This window comes from Cynocephalus volans, chromosome 8, assembly GCF_027409185.1.
Source record: "Cynocephalus volans isolate mCynVol1 chromosome 8, mCynVol1.pri, whole genome shotgun sequence".
Lineage (NCBI taxonomy): Eukaryota > Metazoa > Chordata > Mammalia > Dermoptera > Cynocephalidae > Cynocephalus > Cynocephalus volans.
The window spans coordinates 94,325,099-94,340,523 of record NC_084467.1 but is presented as its reverse complement, the minus strand read 5'-3'; positions in this window follow the sequence as shown (position 1 = coordinate 94,340,523).

Sequence of the window (15,425 nt, the reverse complement as noted above, 5' to 3'; positions counted from 1 at the left end):
TGCTTCTAGACTCCATAACAGTGAGAAAATAAATTTCTATTGTGATACTTTGTTATGGCAGTCTTAGAAGCTTAATATATCATCTTTAAATATATAAGGTAATTTGATTTTTATTATTTATTTAGTTTATTGTCTATCTTGGAATGTAATCCCATCAAGAGCAGGGATCTTGTGTGTTTTGGTCACTGGCAAAGAACCATGCCCCGCACCTAGAAAATTCTCGACAAATATTTATCGAATAAATGGCCAAAAACCAAATTTGTTATATGAAATCCTTTATGCAATATCAGATTATGCTCAAAGAACTAATTACAACATTCTGTATTGCCTGTATACAATGCCTTATACAATTGCAGACTTTTTGTTTTTATAGCCTGCCTTGAAATTGCTAATGTAATACATGAGATCAATAATGCAAAGGATATAGAAAATGTCCAACTTTTTGATTAATGCAATTAGTAAACACATTGATGAAATCTTTGATGACAGAGATATAACACTAATGCAGAATATTCTTACAGTTTAAAAAAGTTTCACTACAGATTGAATAGTACTTCAGTAATGATAGCAGTGAGAATCTCCAAAGAGAAACTCTGAAGAACTTTATTCGTTCTATGAAATACTAAAAGAACCTACATGGGATGAAATATCTAACTTGCTAAATGAATACATTGATACAAACCCGGTTTTACAGAAACCCTACATAAATATTGAGGGAACAGTGATAGAAAGTTGTAAAGGCTTTTGCTTAAAGTTCAAACTTAACTTTAACCAGAAGTCCAATATAGTTATAAACCTTAAGCTTCAAGAAAAGCATTATTTTCATCACAGAGGCTTTTAGATGTAGACATTTGCTGTAGATCAGAATTCTATATTAAATGATGTTATCAAAATAGTGAATCTAATAAAATCCAAGTGTCCTATCCTGCCTGTTTTTAGCTTTATGTGAGAAAATGGGCTCAGACACCATTCTCTGCTGTTTCATACTGAATTGTGTTGTTGTCCAAAGAAGACTTGTCAAGAATTTGTAAGGTGTAAGAGTCAAAAACACTTTTTCTGAATGATTCTCACATTGGATGTTTTTGAAGCATAGTTAAAGGCTTGCTAAACTTTACATTATTGAGCCTGAGCCCTAAATGAAATTATTAAAAAACAGCAAGAATCCTATGAAGAATTTATCCTCTACAGAGTTTATAGATTCAAAACAAAAATTAAATCTCGAAAACATGCAGTGAAAAATGATTTGCTAATGATGTTTAGTTGATACTATAATTGGAATCTTAATGAAGAATTATTAAAGTCTGGTAGGGGAACACCTGGCTGTATGTAAGGAAAAGCTTTATCATTATTTTGAAGTATTTGATATAAAAAAATTGTTTGGGATTTGAAATCCAATCACATTATTGTGATATTTTTCAAAATTACATTGGTCAAAAGAAAAAAACAGAAAAGAGCTGTTAGATTTCATGATGTACAGGCTAAAGAAAGTAAATAGCCTAATTTCTGAAAATGGTGAGAATTCCATCCATCAGTCAAGAAGCTATTAACAATATTCTGATATTTGCTACCTTTACTTGTGTGAACAAATTTTCTCATCAATGACTGAGTATAAAAAGTTGAAGAGGTCATCTCTTCTGGTCATTTGTTTTTACATAGCAAACTAGCCACATCTTTGTGGCTCAAAGGAATAATGAATTATTCTTTCTTTTTTTAAAAAATTTAATTTTGTTTTACCAATATACAATGTGATTGATTTTTGTGTCCCTTTACTGAATCCCCACTCCCTCCCATCAACCTCGTATCTGTTCGCTTGTCTTAACATCTTCAAGGAATTGTGGTTGTTGTGCCTTCTTCTTGGTCCTCCCTCCCCCCACCCCCATTTGTTTGTGTATTTTTTTAGTTATTTTTAGCTCCCACAAATAAGTGAGAACATGTGATATTTCTCTTTCTGTGCCTGACTTGTTTCACTTAATATAATTTTCTCTCAGTTCCATCCAAAAATCTTTATAGTAGAGTAGAATTCCATTGTGTAGATATACCACAGTTTCCTTATCCATTCATCTGATGATGGACATTTGGGCTGGTTCCAACTCTTGGCTATTGTAAATAGTGCTGCAATAAACATTGGAGTACAGACAGGTATCCCTTCAACATGATGATTTCCATTCCTCTGGGTATATTCCCAGCAGTGGAATAGCTGGGTCATATGGTAGATCTATCTGCAATTGTTTGAGGAACCTCCATACCATTTTCCATAAAGGCTGCACCATTTTGCAGTCCCACCAATGTTGTATGAGAGTTCCTTTTTCTCCACAACGTTGCCAGCCTTTATCATTCACAGTTTTTTTTGATATTAGCCATCCTAACTGGAGTGAGATGGTATTTCAGTGTGGCTTTGATTTGCATTTCCTGAATGCTGAGTGATTTTGAGCATTTTTTAATGTGTCTTCTGACCATTTGTATATCTTCCTTTGAGAAATGCCTATTTAGCTCCTTTGCCCATTTTTTAATTTGGTTACTTGTTTTTTTGCTTTAAAGTTGTTTCAGTTCCTTGTATATTCTGGAAATTAATCTTTTGTCAGATGTATATTTTGCAAATATTTTCTCCCACTCTGTTGGTTGTATTTTAATTCTGTTAATTATTTCTTTTGCTTTGCAGAAGCTTTTTAGTTTGATATAATTCGATTTGTTTATGTTTCCTTTGGTTGCCCATGCTTTTGGGGTCATAATCATGAAGTCTGTGCCCACCCCTACTTCCTGCAGTGTTTCCCCTATGTTTTCTTTAAGAAGTTTTATTGTTTCAGGGTTTATATTTAATTCTTTAATCCATTTTGAGTTGATTTTGGTATTTGTTGACAGGTATGGGTCTAGTTTCATTCTCCTGCATATGGATATCCAGTTATCCCAGCACCATTTGCTGAAGAGGCAGTCTCTTCCCCAGTATACAGACTTGGTGCCTTTGTCAAAGATCATCAGATGGCTGTAGGTGTATGGGTTGATTTGAGGATTCTCTATTCCATTGATTCATGTGTCTGTTTTTATTTCAGTACCTTGCTTTGTTGGTTACTATAGCTTTGTAGTATAGTTTAAAGTCAGGTAGTGTTATACCTCCAGCTTTATTTTTTTTTGTCCTCAGAATTGCTTTGGCTATACATGATCTTTTGTTATTCCCTATAAATGTTAGGATAGTTTTTTTCCATTTTGGAGAGAAATATCATTGGAATTTCAATGCGGATTGCGTTAAATTTGTATATCACGTTGGGTAGTATGGATATTTTCACAATGTGATTCTTCTAATCCAAGAGCACGGGATATCTTTCCATCTTCTTGTGTCCTTGTTAATTTCTCTCAACAGTGATTTGCAGTTCTCATTGTACAGATTTTTCACATCCTTCTTTATCTTTATTCCTAGGTATTTTATTTTTTGGTGGCTATTGTAAATGGAACAGCTTTCTTGATTTCTTTTTCTGCATGTTCACTGCTGGAGAATAGAAATGCTACTGATTTTTGTGTGTTGATTTTGTATCCTGCAACTTTGCTGACATCATTTATCAACTCTAAGAGTTTTTTTTGTAGAGGATATAGGCTGCTCAATATATAAGATCATGTCATCTGCAAACAGGGCCAGTTTGACTTCATCTTTTCCAATCCAGATGCCCTTCATTTCCTTCTCTTCTGATTGCTCTGCCAAGTACTTCCAAACCTATGTTGAATAGGTGTGGTGAGAGTGGGCATCCTTGTCTAGTTCCCGTTCTTAACAGAAAGGATTTCAGCTTTTCCCCATTCAAGATGATATTGGCAGTGGGCTTATCATATATGGCTTTATTTATGTTGAGATACTTGCCATCTATACCTAACTTGTAGGGAGTCTTTATCATGAACGAATGTGGAATTTTGTCAGATGCTTTATCAGTGTCTATAGAGATGATCATATGGTCTTTGTGTTTGATTTTATTGATGTGGTGTATCACATTTATTGATTTGCATATGTTGAACCAACCTTGCATCCCTGGGATGAATCCCACTTGAACATGATGTCTAATTTTGCATATTTGTTGCTGTATTCTGTTAGCTAGTATTTTATTGAGGATTTTTGCTTCTATATTTATCAAGGATATTGGCCTGTAGTTTTCTTTTTTTGTTGTATGTTTGTCTGGTTTTGGTATCAGGGTGATGTTTGCTTCATAGGGTGAGTTTGGGAGAATTGCCTCTGTTTCAATCTTTTGGAATAGCTTGTAAAGAATTAGTATCAATTCCTCTTTGAAGGTTTGGTAGAATTCTGCAGTGAACCCATCTGGTCCTGGGCTTTTCTTTGTTGGGAGCATTCTGATAACAGCTTCAATCTCTTTTATTGTTATTGGTCTGTTCAGATTTTCAGCATCTTCTTGGTTCAGTTTTGGTAGTTTCTGAGTGTCCAGAAATTTATCCATTTCCTCCAGATTTTCAAATTTGTTGGCATATAGTTGTTTATAGTAGTCTCTAATGATTTCTTGTATTTCTGAGGTATCAGTCATAATATCACCTTTTTCATTTCTAATTTTTGTTATTTGGTTCTTCTGTCTTCTTTTTTTAGTTAGTCTTGCTAAAGGTTTGCCAATTTTATTTATCTTTTCAAAAAACCAACCTTTTGATTCACTGATCTTTTGTGTTGTTTTTTGGGTTTCTATTTCATTAAGTTCTGTTCTGATCTTAATGATTTCTTTCCATCTGCTAACTTTGGGTTTGGATTGTTCTTGTTTTTCTAGTTCCTTAAGGTGATGTATTAGGTTGTTTACTTGCCATCTTTCCATTCTTCTGACATAGCATTTAATGTGATAAATTTCCTAATTAGTACTGATTTTGAAGTATCCCACAGGTTTTGGTATGAGGCATCATTGTTTTCATTACTTTCAATACTTTTTTTGATTTTCTGTTTAATTTCTTCTTGGACCTATATGTCATTAAGTAGAATGCTGTTTAATTTCTATGTGTTAGTATAGTTTCCCAAATTTTGTTTGTTATTTATTTCTAATTTTAAACCATTGTGATCTGAAAAAATACATGGGATAATTCTGATTGTTTTGAATTTGTTGAGACTTTATTTGTGACCTAACATGTGATCTCTTGTGGAGAATGTTTCATGTGTTGATGAGAAGAATGATTATTCTGAGGTTGTTGGATGAAATGTTCTGGAGATATCTGCCAAGTCCAATTCATCTAAAGTGTTTTTTTAGATCTTATGTTTCTCTATTAATTCTTTGCCTAGACGATCTGTCCAATATTGATAGTGGAGTGTTCAGGTCCCCTGCTATTATGGGTATTAGTGTCTATCTCATCCTTTAGGTCTAATAGTATTTGCTCTATAAATCTTGCTGCTGCAGCATTGGGTGCATATGTATTTATGATTGTTATGTCTTCTTGATGGATAAATCCTTTTATCATTATATAGTGGCCTTCTTTATCTCTTTTTATGGTTTTTGGTTTAAAGTGTATTTTATCGATATAAGAATAGCTACTCCAGCTCGTTTTTCATTTCTATTTGCATGGTATATCTTTTTCCATCCTTTCAGTCTTAGTCTATGTGTGTCTTTATAGGTGAGGTGAGTCTCTTGAAGGCAGCATATATTTGGGTCCAACTTTTTAATCCAGTCAGTCAGTCTGTGTCTTTTGTGTGGGGAATTTAATCCTTTTACATTAAGAGTTGTTATTGAAAAGTGTTGGTTTACTCCTAGCATTTTATTGATTTTTGTTTGTATGTCTTAAGTGTCTTTTGTTCCTTTCTTTCTGATTTACTGTTTGTCTTCTGTATTTGTTGGTTTCTTGGCATGGTAGATTAAACTTTTCTTTTCTTTTTTTCTCTTCATTATTAGCATTTTTATTTTACTAGTGGGTTTTGGCTTTTCTTTAGTTTTTATGGCAGTGGTGGTTATTTTTCAGGTACCAAACCCAGTACTCCCTTGAGAATTTCTTGTAAGGGTGGTTGTGGGGTAGTGAACTCCTACAGTTTTTGTTTGTCTGAGAAATACACGATTTGCCCTTCATTTCAGAAGGATAGCCTTGTGGGGTTGAATATTCTTGGCTGGCATTCCCTGTCTTTTAGTATTTTGAATATACCATCCCATTCCTTTCTGGCTTTTAGGGTTTGTGATGAAAAGTCTGATGTTAGTCTGATTGGGGTTCCCTTGTAGGTGACTTGATGCTTTTCTTTTGCAGCTTTTAAGATTCTCTCTTTGTCTTTGAGTTTTGCCAATATGACTATAACGTGTCTTGGAGAGGACCTTTTTGGGTTGAATACATTTGGGGATCTTTGAGCTTCCTGAATCTGAAGATCTGTGTCTTTCCTTATACCTGAGAAATTTTCTGTCACTATTTTGTTGAATATGTTTTCAATGCAATCTCCATTTTCCTCCCCTTCTGGCATACCCATGATTCAGATATTTGAACCCTTAAGGTTGTCTGTTATCTCTCTTAGATTTTCCTCAATGTTTTTAATTCTTTTTTTTTTCTTTTCTTTTTTTGTCTGCCTGTGTTACTTCAAACAGCCCATCTTCAAGGTCAGAAGTTCTCTCTTCTATTTCTGCAAGCCTGCTGGTTAAACTCTCTGTTGTGTTTTTTATTTTGCTGAATGAATTCTTCAGCTCGGCAAGCTCTGCTACATTCTTTTAAAGGGCATTGATTTCCTTGTACATTTCTTCTTTCGGGGCCTGTATACTTTTCCTCATTTCATTGTGTTGTCTAGCTGAGTTTTCTTGTATCTCATTTAGTTTCCTTAGAATTATCACTCGAAATTCCTTGTCAGTCATTTCAAGGGCTTCTTGTTCTTTAGGATCTAGAGCTTGAGAGTTATTATTATCCTTTATTGGTGTACTTTCTTGATTTTTCATATTTCTGGTATCTTTACTTTGGTGTTTAGTCATTGTGGCAGGGGATTTCATAGTCCACTCATTCTACCCTATTGTTTGGCTAGGATCCTGCTAGGACTGCCAATTTGGAAGGGCTGCCTCAGTGCCTGTTGGCAGGAGGTTTGGACCTCTCTGGGTCGTGGGGACTGGACAGAGATGGAAGTCCAGCAGCAGCACCTACCTGCTCCAGTGTGCTGGCATCTCAGGGCATGTGGTGTTTGCAGAGGCTTCTGGGCCTCTTTGCGGGGGCCTCTCTGGGTGGCACACACTCACCTGGGCTGGGGGTGGTCCAGTATTGGCACCTATCTGCTCTAGCGCACATGGGCATCTCAGGGTACATGATGGTCGTGGCGGCTCCTGGGCCTCTCTGCCTATTTCTTACAGTTCTGTGGATTGATCAGATGGAGTGTGCAAGTCTGGGTTTGCATCTTTCATATGGTGACATCAGATATCAGCTGGGTCAACAGTCATTTAAGATTTGATTAGGCTGGGCATCCCAGATGGCTGGGAGTTGCTGCTGGCTGTCAGCTGATAACTCAATTGGAGCTGTCAATGTGAGTGCCTTATATTTGACCTCTCCATGTACCTTGGGCTTCTTCCTCATGGCAGCTTGGTTCTGAAACAAGTCATCCCCAAAATAAGGGTTCCTAAAGACCAAGGTCTAAGTGCCAAAGCTTCTTAGAAAACTTAGTTTCAAGAGTTTGAGAATGTTACTTCTACTGAATTTTATTGGTTATGCAACTCACTAAGAAAGTCCCCAATTCAAATTCTATTCATGATTTTACTTCTTAATGTGAGAAGTAGCATGCATGTACAGTGAGGGAAGGAGTTCATGGAGGTCATTGTGGAGATGCTCTAGCACATATGATGTCTTTCTTTTTTTCCTTTTCTTTTTATAAATAGATTTTGTTTCTTGAAGCAGTTCAAGGTTCACAGCAAAACTGAGCAGAAAGTGCAGAGATTTGCCATAAATTCCCTGCCTCCACACATGCATAGCCTCTCCTATTATCAACATCTGCCACCAGGGTGGTGTATTTACCACAACTGATTAACTTCCATTGGCACATCATTATAACCCAGAGTCCATAGTTTGCATTAGGGTTCACTCTTGGTGTTGTACATTCTGTAGTTTAGACAAATTCATAATTACAAGTGTCTACTGTTATAATAGTATAAAGAGTAATTTCAGTGCCATTAAAATTTTCTGTACTTCTCCTATAGAACTATAAAGTTTTGATGAAAAAATTGAATATAAACACTTGGAGGATAAATATGGATTAAAATATGCCCACTGAAGCAAATTTAAGTTAATAATTAACAATTTGAAAATACTTCATTTAAAGATAACCTCTGTAAGTGTTGGCTATTATTAGATGTTACCTTTACAGTATTGGACTTCTGGTTAAAGTTCTCAGGATAGCAATGATAAGAACTAATATTTATATAGTAATTATTGGGTGCCAGTCACCATTCTGAGTGCTTTACAAATATTAACTTATTTGAAACCTTACAATTCCCCTGCAAGGTAGGTACGATATTGCTAGTTCTATTCTATACCCAATAGCACTGAGATACAGAAAGATTAAGCAATTCCCCAGGGTCACATAGCAAGTAGGTGACAGAACCAGTATATAAACCCTGATTTTTTGGTTTCAGAGCCCATCATTTTAACCAGTATGCTACATACTATGAAGATTATATTTTTGGTTCGAAAAAAATAGAAAAGCATAAATTACAGATGAAGTCAAATAATAAATTGTTCAATTTCATGCTTGCTGGTACTAAGATGTACTTGGTGAATAATTTATTGTATTATGAGATATTGTATTTCTATTTAAATGATAACACCCAGAACTTAGATCTTGGTTTCTAATATCATTCTACAGTAAAAGGAATCAGAGCTCCTTGGAGAAATGGCTGATTCTTGGGCTGGGGTAACATAAGCATAGAACATTTTGTAGTGCCAGAAAGTAAAGAAATGCTCACAAACAAAAAATAGTAAAAACAGGGCATTTCAAAAGACACAAGAGCCAACATGAAAGAGCTCTCAATGGCCAGATTAGGATCAATTTGAGCCACAAGATAAATAACACAGTATAACCCATAGTATAAAATAAATATTCATGAGTCCAGACCATTATAAGTAAATGATGGGATATGTAGATAAACTGGGGAGAAGAGACAACACATTAGAGAAAAATTGCAAATAATATATGTAGCTATTCCTCCTCTAGGAAGTTCAATTTAATCTCTCATGTCTTTAGGGTGGACGGGATATAGTGACTCACGTCCAAAGAACAGTGCATGGAAAGGGAAAAGTAGAAACCTAACAGAAACTATGTAGACTAAATGATCAAGGTTAACTTCACCAATAAATTATGTTGATATCATGCACTCCCTGACATTATGTAATAGGAAGGGCAGTAATTATGAGAAAATATCAGAAAAATCCAAATTGAGGGACACCCTATGTAATCCTGACTAGTAATCTTCAAAAGGGGCAAGGCCATGAAAGACAAAAAACTGAGAAACTGTCACAGATTAGAGGAGACAAAGGAGACACGATGACTAAATGCAATGTAGTACCCTGGACTGCATCCAGCAACAGAAAAAGGACACTGGTGGAAGAACTGGTGAAATCTGAAGAAAATGTACAGTTTAGTTAATTAATTTCTTAGTTTTAAAATGTTCTCTGTAGTTATATAAGATGTTAATAATAAGGGAACTGGGTGAAGGGTTTACAGGAACTCTGTACTATCTTTACTACTCTGTAAATCTAAATTTATTCCAAAAAAGTTTATGAAAATAATAATGCAGTGTATCTGTTTACACAGTATTCCCTAATAAAAACATGCACAAATACACAGTAAAACAAAGAGAAGGAAAACAATCTAGAAGGAAATATACCACCAAATGTTAACTCTGACTGTTTCTGGGTTTTAGGGTTTTATATTAATTTTTTCTCCCTTTAATATTTGTCTATATTTTCCAATTACCTACAATGAGAATATTTTACTTTCATAATTAAAAATGTGAAGAAAGGAAAAGCAAAGTAGTATAAACACAGCTTATGAACAGCATTTGTTAGAGTTCTCAAAATGTTAATTGATGCAAATGAGAATGTTAACTAATCTTTTCAAGTAGTTAAGAACAAGTACAGTGAGAGCTAGGACAGAAGTTGGGTGAAGCATCTGGAGGGTGCAGAATTGCTTCCTGTTTTCTAATGCTGCATCACTTTTGAGAAAGAAGTATCAGTGATATTGATATTTTCTTCCTATTTCTAATGAAAAAGAATTTAACTTTGCAAATTGTTGAGTTTGTCTGAGCCTCAGTTTTCTCATTTGAGACTAAAGAATGCCAACAACAGGATAGAACTAGAATGAAATGTGTAAAGCTCTATACAAATGTTAGGGACTATTATTATTATTAATATTATTATTAATAGGAATAATACAGCAGTGACAGTGGTTGTAATTTGCTATTATTATTGTTTAGTGCAATGTGGTATCCTGTATTGGATACTGGAGCAGAAAAATGATGTAAATGGAACTATCAAATGTGCACACTGAGTAAATTCATTCACTTTACTTTGGCTGCTGCTGGTTCTTGAAGTAAGGTACAAGGTTCAAGTAATGCTGGAAAACTCACCCGTTTTACCTTCTGTAAGATGATTTTCCTGTTTACACTAAGAAGAATAGGCCAATCCTTCCTTTGTATCTTCACTATGTCTTATGGTTATGCCTATCAGAGCAGTCATTACACTACAAGGTATTTATTTGCATGTCTGTTTTGTTCACTCTTCTGAGCTCTTTGAGGACAGGGCCCTGTCTTAGGCACCACTGTGTTCTCTACAGCAACCAAGAGAACATTTTTCCAGCATGTATAAAGTGTTCAAAAGTATTTGCTATGTTGAATTATTTGTATATTATTCAGAGAGGCTTAGAGTTTTGTTTCAAGGCCCTTGGAAAACAACCAGATTTTAGAGAGTAACATATTCCCACAAAGTGATAAGACATTTCAGAAGATCTAATTGAATGATGAAATGCCTTTTCTTGGCATTATGAGAAAAAGAAATGCAAAGTATTTCTTAATATGCAATGAAGTACTGGTAGAAATAATGAATGGAGTCTGCAGGCTTTTTGTCAAAATAGCAGGAGATTGATTAGGTTGTATCTGGTGGTTTCAACTGTAGGGGGCTATGACTTCTTATGGATGTGATGGGGATGAGCCCAAGTATTTGACCTTAGTTTAGCTTTTGCTACTTGCCAGACACTCTGTGAAGCCTTTTGCTCCATCTTGTTTGAGTATTCACAGAGCTGAATAAGGTGGGTATTATGCACTCATCTTTTAGATGAAGAAATATGTTAGGACAGGTTAATAACTTGCTCAGGGTCACACAGAGATAAGGTCAATTTAACCTTCTTCCTAAACAGGAAAGCCTTTGTGTAATATCAGTTTCTTATTGACCATGCATGTTAGTCTGCTTGAGCTACCATAACAAAATACCATAGACTGCATGGCTTTAAAACAATAGAAAGGCATTTTCTCACAGTTCTGGAGGCTGGGAAGTCCAAGATAAAAGTGCAGGTCAATTCAGTTCCTGTTAAGGGCTTTATTCCTGGCTTGCAGATTGGTGCCTTCTTGATGTGTCCTCACATGGTGAACAGAGAGACTGAGAGAACAAGTTCTTTGGTGTCTCTTTTATAAGGGCACTAATCCCATTGAAATAGGAGGTGCTCAGTTTCTCTGGGCTCAGGTTATAGGACACAGCTCTGGGTTGCAAACCATTCCCCCAAATTTCAGGCTCCTCCTATAAGCCTTCCCCTAGAGGAAATTTACTGTTGCTAGTTAGACCAATTTCAACACCTGCACTGGGAAAATGAGACCACAAGGGCTGGCTTATGTAAACCCAGGGGGTGGGCATGTTCAGTAGAGAGGGGTTATAACACTCTGGCAGTTGGGCGTGATCAGTAAAGTGGAGTTTATCCTCTGAATGACCTTCCACTTGAGGTGCTGAAGTGCACAGAATATTCTTGGATGCATTTGGTGCATGTGATAGAATATGACTAATGAACATGCTCAAAAGGGGACCAACTGAGCATATGTAAGAGTACGGTACATATCTGGGAACCACCCCCTTAATTGAATATTCTTTAGATAGCAAAATTATAAAAGCCAAATCCCAGCAGAAGGTAGAGTTGTTGCTGCTCACTGTTCTGGCACCAACCTGCACATTGCTGGCTGAGGTGTGTATGCTTTACTTTTGTGTATATGTGTGTTAAGTTTACTTTTAGAAGGTGGCTGCTCAGTCTCTTGGGCCAGCCTGCATTCTGTACTGAACTTTAAGTATGTATTTCTTGCTTTTGTGTTAAACTTGGTATGGGCCCTGCTTAGTGTCTGGAGCTCTGCTGCACTCTCTCTGTGAAATCTATATCTCTTACTCATATATTAAACCTGTTCTCATTTTCTACTGTGTCTCTGCTCTTGAATTCTTTCCTGTAGTGGAGTCAAGAAACTGGTAAGAGGATGGGGTGGGTTGAGGCCGACTACTGGGCACCCAGACCCTTCCTCCAACATCACCATCATGAGAGTGCTACGCTCAGGACCATATCAAACCCTAATTACCTCTCAAAGGCCCCATCTCCAAATACAATCACACTGGAGGTTAGGGCTTTGACATATGAATTTTGAGAGGATACAAATATTCTGCCCATAACACCATAATAATGGATTTAGGGTATTAGCACTTTTTTTTTTTTCATGAGATAGATATATCAAAGTTTTCATATTGGTACTTATAATGGTTTTATCCTTTAAAAGCACACCTTTATTTTTCTAGACTAAGATAAAATTGTTTCAGTCAGGAAAAACAGAGTCTCTAACAGGATAGTAAAACATAAGTGTTTTTGTAAATTGAGTTAATATCAGATAAAGCAAAACAGAGTTTATAAAATCAGGTCTTAAAGTTTTTTTTTTTTTTTTTTAAATTCTTGTAAAACTTGAGATTATTACCAACTTGTAGCAGCTTTCGCCAATTTGTATTTATCCTTGTTGATTGTCTTTTAGTCTCCTAGGAATTCCAGGCTCTAGTACAGCTAGCAAATGCACTCCTTCAATGAAAATTTGTTGAGCATTGTGCTTGACAACTATAGCGTTTGGCTACTTTCATGTATTTTCTATGATTAAGTAACTAATTCCTATTTGTAGATCTCTATGTGTCCCTGTATAAGATGGTTTTAATAAACTAAAATAAAGGAACTAGCATACCTGCTTTAACCCTGGACTGAAAACTACTCACTGGGATTTTTTCTTACTTGTGCCTAAAGAGCTTCTGCATAAAATCATGGGCTGGAGATTGAATTCCGAATGCTGTATTATACCACTTAAAGTCATATTTACTCTAGAGGCTTTTTGGGAATGTGTGTGTGTGCGAGTGTGTGTGCAAACAAAAGCAATGACAGAAATTATTTTTCTCCTGACTTTTTGTATATGCAATGAAGAAAGGATAGTCTATACAAAATTCCCTAGACCATGCCTACTACACTCTTTTGCAGATTTACTTCCATGTCTCAAAATAAACTTAAAGTGACAAACATATTGGAGGAAATAATCTCAACATGTCTTTTATTCCTTCTCTAATACCCTGCAAATGAAAATTCAGTTTAAAACCCTTAAATATTTGCTTGCCTTCTGTGTTTTCTTTAAGAGAAGATCTTGTTTCTCAGTTTATAATATATAGGACTTTAGATATTAGAATTCCACAGGATCTGGAAAATGACTCAAACTCAGATTACAGGGATTTGATGCAGATTTTGTTCATTTGTCTAAAGTCAAATTGGTTTGCCATGTTCATTGCTTGTGAAACAGTTCTACTGAAGCATCGTTCAGGAAAAGGACATTGCTGAATCTTTTATAAAATGACTCTTGTCTTAATTAAATCATACAACCCAAACTCCTACTTTCCCAGCTATACAAAAAGGAGAATACTATAACGCCAAGTTGAAAATAATAACCACATAAAGCCTCAGGTTGTTCATTTTAAAATGGAAGGATAACAGAAATAACAGAAAATAATAAAGTTATTTGATTAAGGGTAAACACATTATAAAAAATATGAAACCTAAATAACTCAAAGCCAGATGAAGCTTAAAACTGTTTCCATACTGGATCTTAAGTGGCATACATATTGTAATCTGGTTCCAAATCTTTCCAAATGTTATATTTGTCTTAAACAACTAACCAAAGGTAAGATATGGAAGTAGAAGAATGAAATTTGTTGCATGTTCATTGGCCAAAGTACAAGCTCCTCACTTCAATCCTGTATTATGGCTTCATTTTTTGGTTGTTTGCACTGTCCTCACTGTCACTTTTCTTAATTATTTTTCCTTTTTCTTTTCTTTCTTTCTTTTCTTTTCTTTTTTTTGTTTTTTTATTTAAAATTTTTGTTTATTAACATGTTCTTTCTTACAGATCGTGATATTTCTTTATGCCTTTTGCCTTTTGTCTGACCCATCATTTCCCAAACCCCCTGTCTCCCTTCCCCCTATCTCTAGCATCCTTGTTTGTTCTCTCCTTTTTTTTTAAAATTTATTTTTTCTTAATTTTATTTTGTCAATATAAAATGTGGTTGATTATTGTGGCCCATTACCGAAACCTCCCTCCCTCCTCCCTCTCCCCCCTCCCACCCAACAGTGTCCTTTCTGTTTGCTTGTTGTATCAACTTCAAGGAATTGTAGTTGGTATGTCTTTTTAAAAATATTCCTACATATCTTGGTCCAATTCTCCATGAAGGAAAAGAAATACAGTGCTGGCAATCTTTCTTTTGATTTGAAGGTCCTGCAAGCTATTTTGGGTTTTTTGCTTGAAATTGATTTTCATTTTGAACATGTGTTTCACAGAGTGGGATTTATGAAGTAGATGGGGTAAATATATAGATATTAATATTTAATAACATTCCATCCAGTTGAACTTTTCCTGAAAAAATGAACTAAAATGAAAACAAATTCAGAACTTTTTAATGTATATTTTCACCTAAAGAGATGTTTTCTTAACTATCTTCTTGGTTAGGAAAGAAAAATCTAATTTTAAAATTGAGAGATTGTAGTTCTTTTCTTAAAAATTCGTTTGGTGATCAATAAGTGTCCAGTTTCCACTGACAGGGACAGAGATGCCTGAATAGGCTGTTCCTGGGCTGGCCCTTGGCTGCACTTCACTTATTTGAATTTCAATGATCCTTGTTCATTTTCTTTGTTTCATTCTTCAGTCTTCCTGTGAATTCTATCAATGACTGATATTCTTCCAATAAATTTATTTTCTGTTTTAATCATCCACGGCCCATTTCTCTTATTACAGCCAACAACTCTGACTGGTGCTCAGGTTATTTGTATTTTTATTTTTAATATATGTTGATAGATTGTTTTACCAGAGGCCAAAATAATTTTTATTTCCTATATTCTATTCTATTTTCATGTTCGCCAGAAGGGTATATTATTTCTATTTCAATTTCAATTTTAATTTTAATTTTGCTAATGATAAGAAATATCT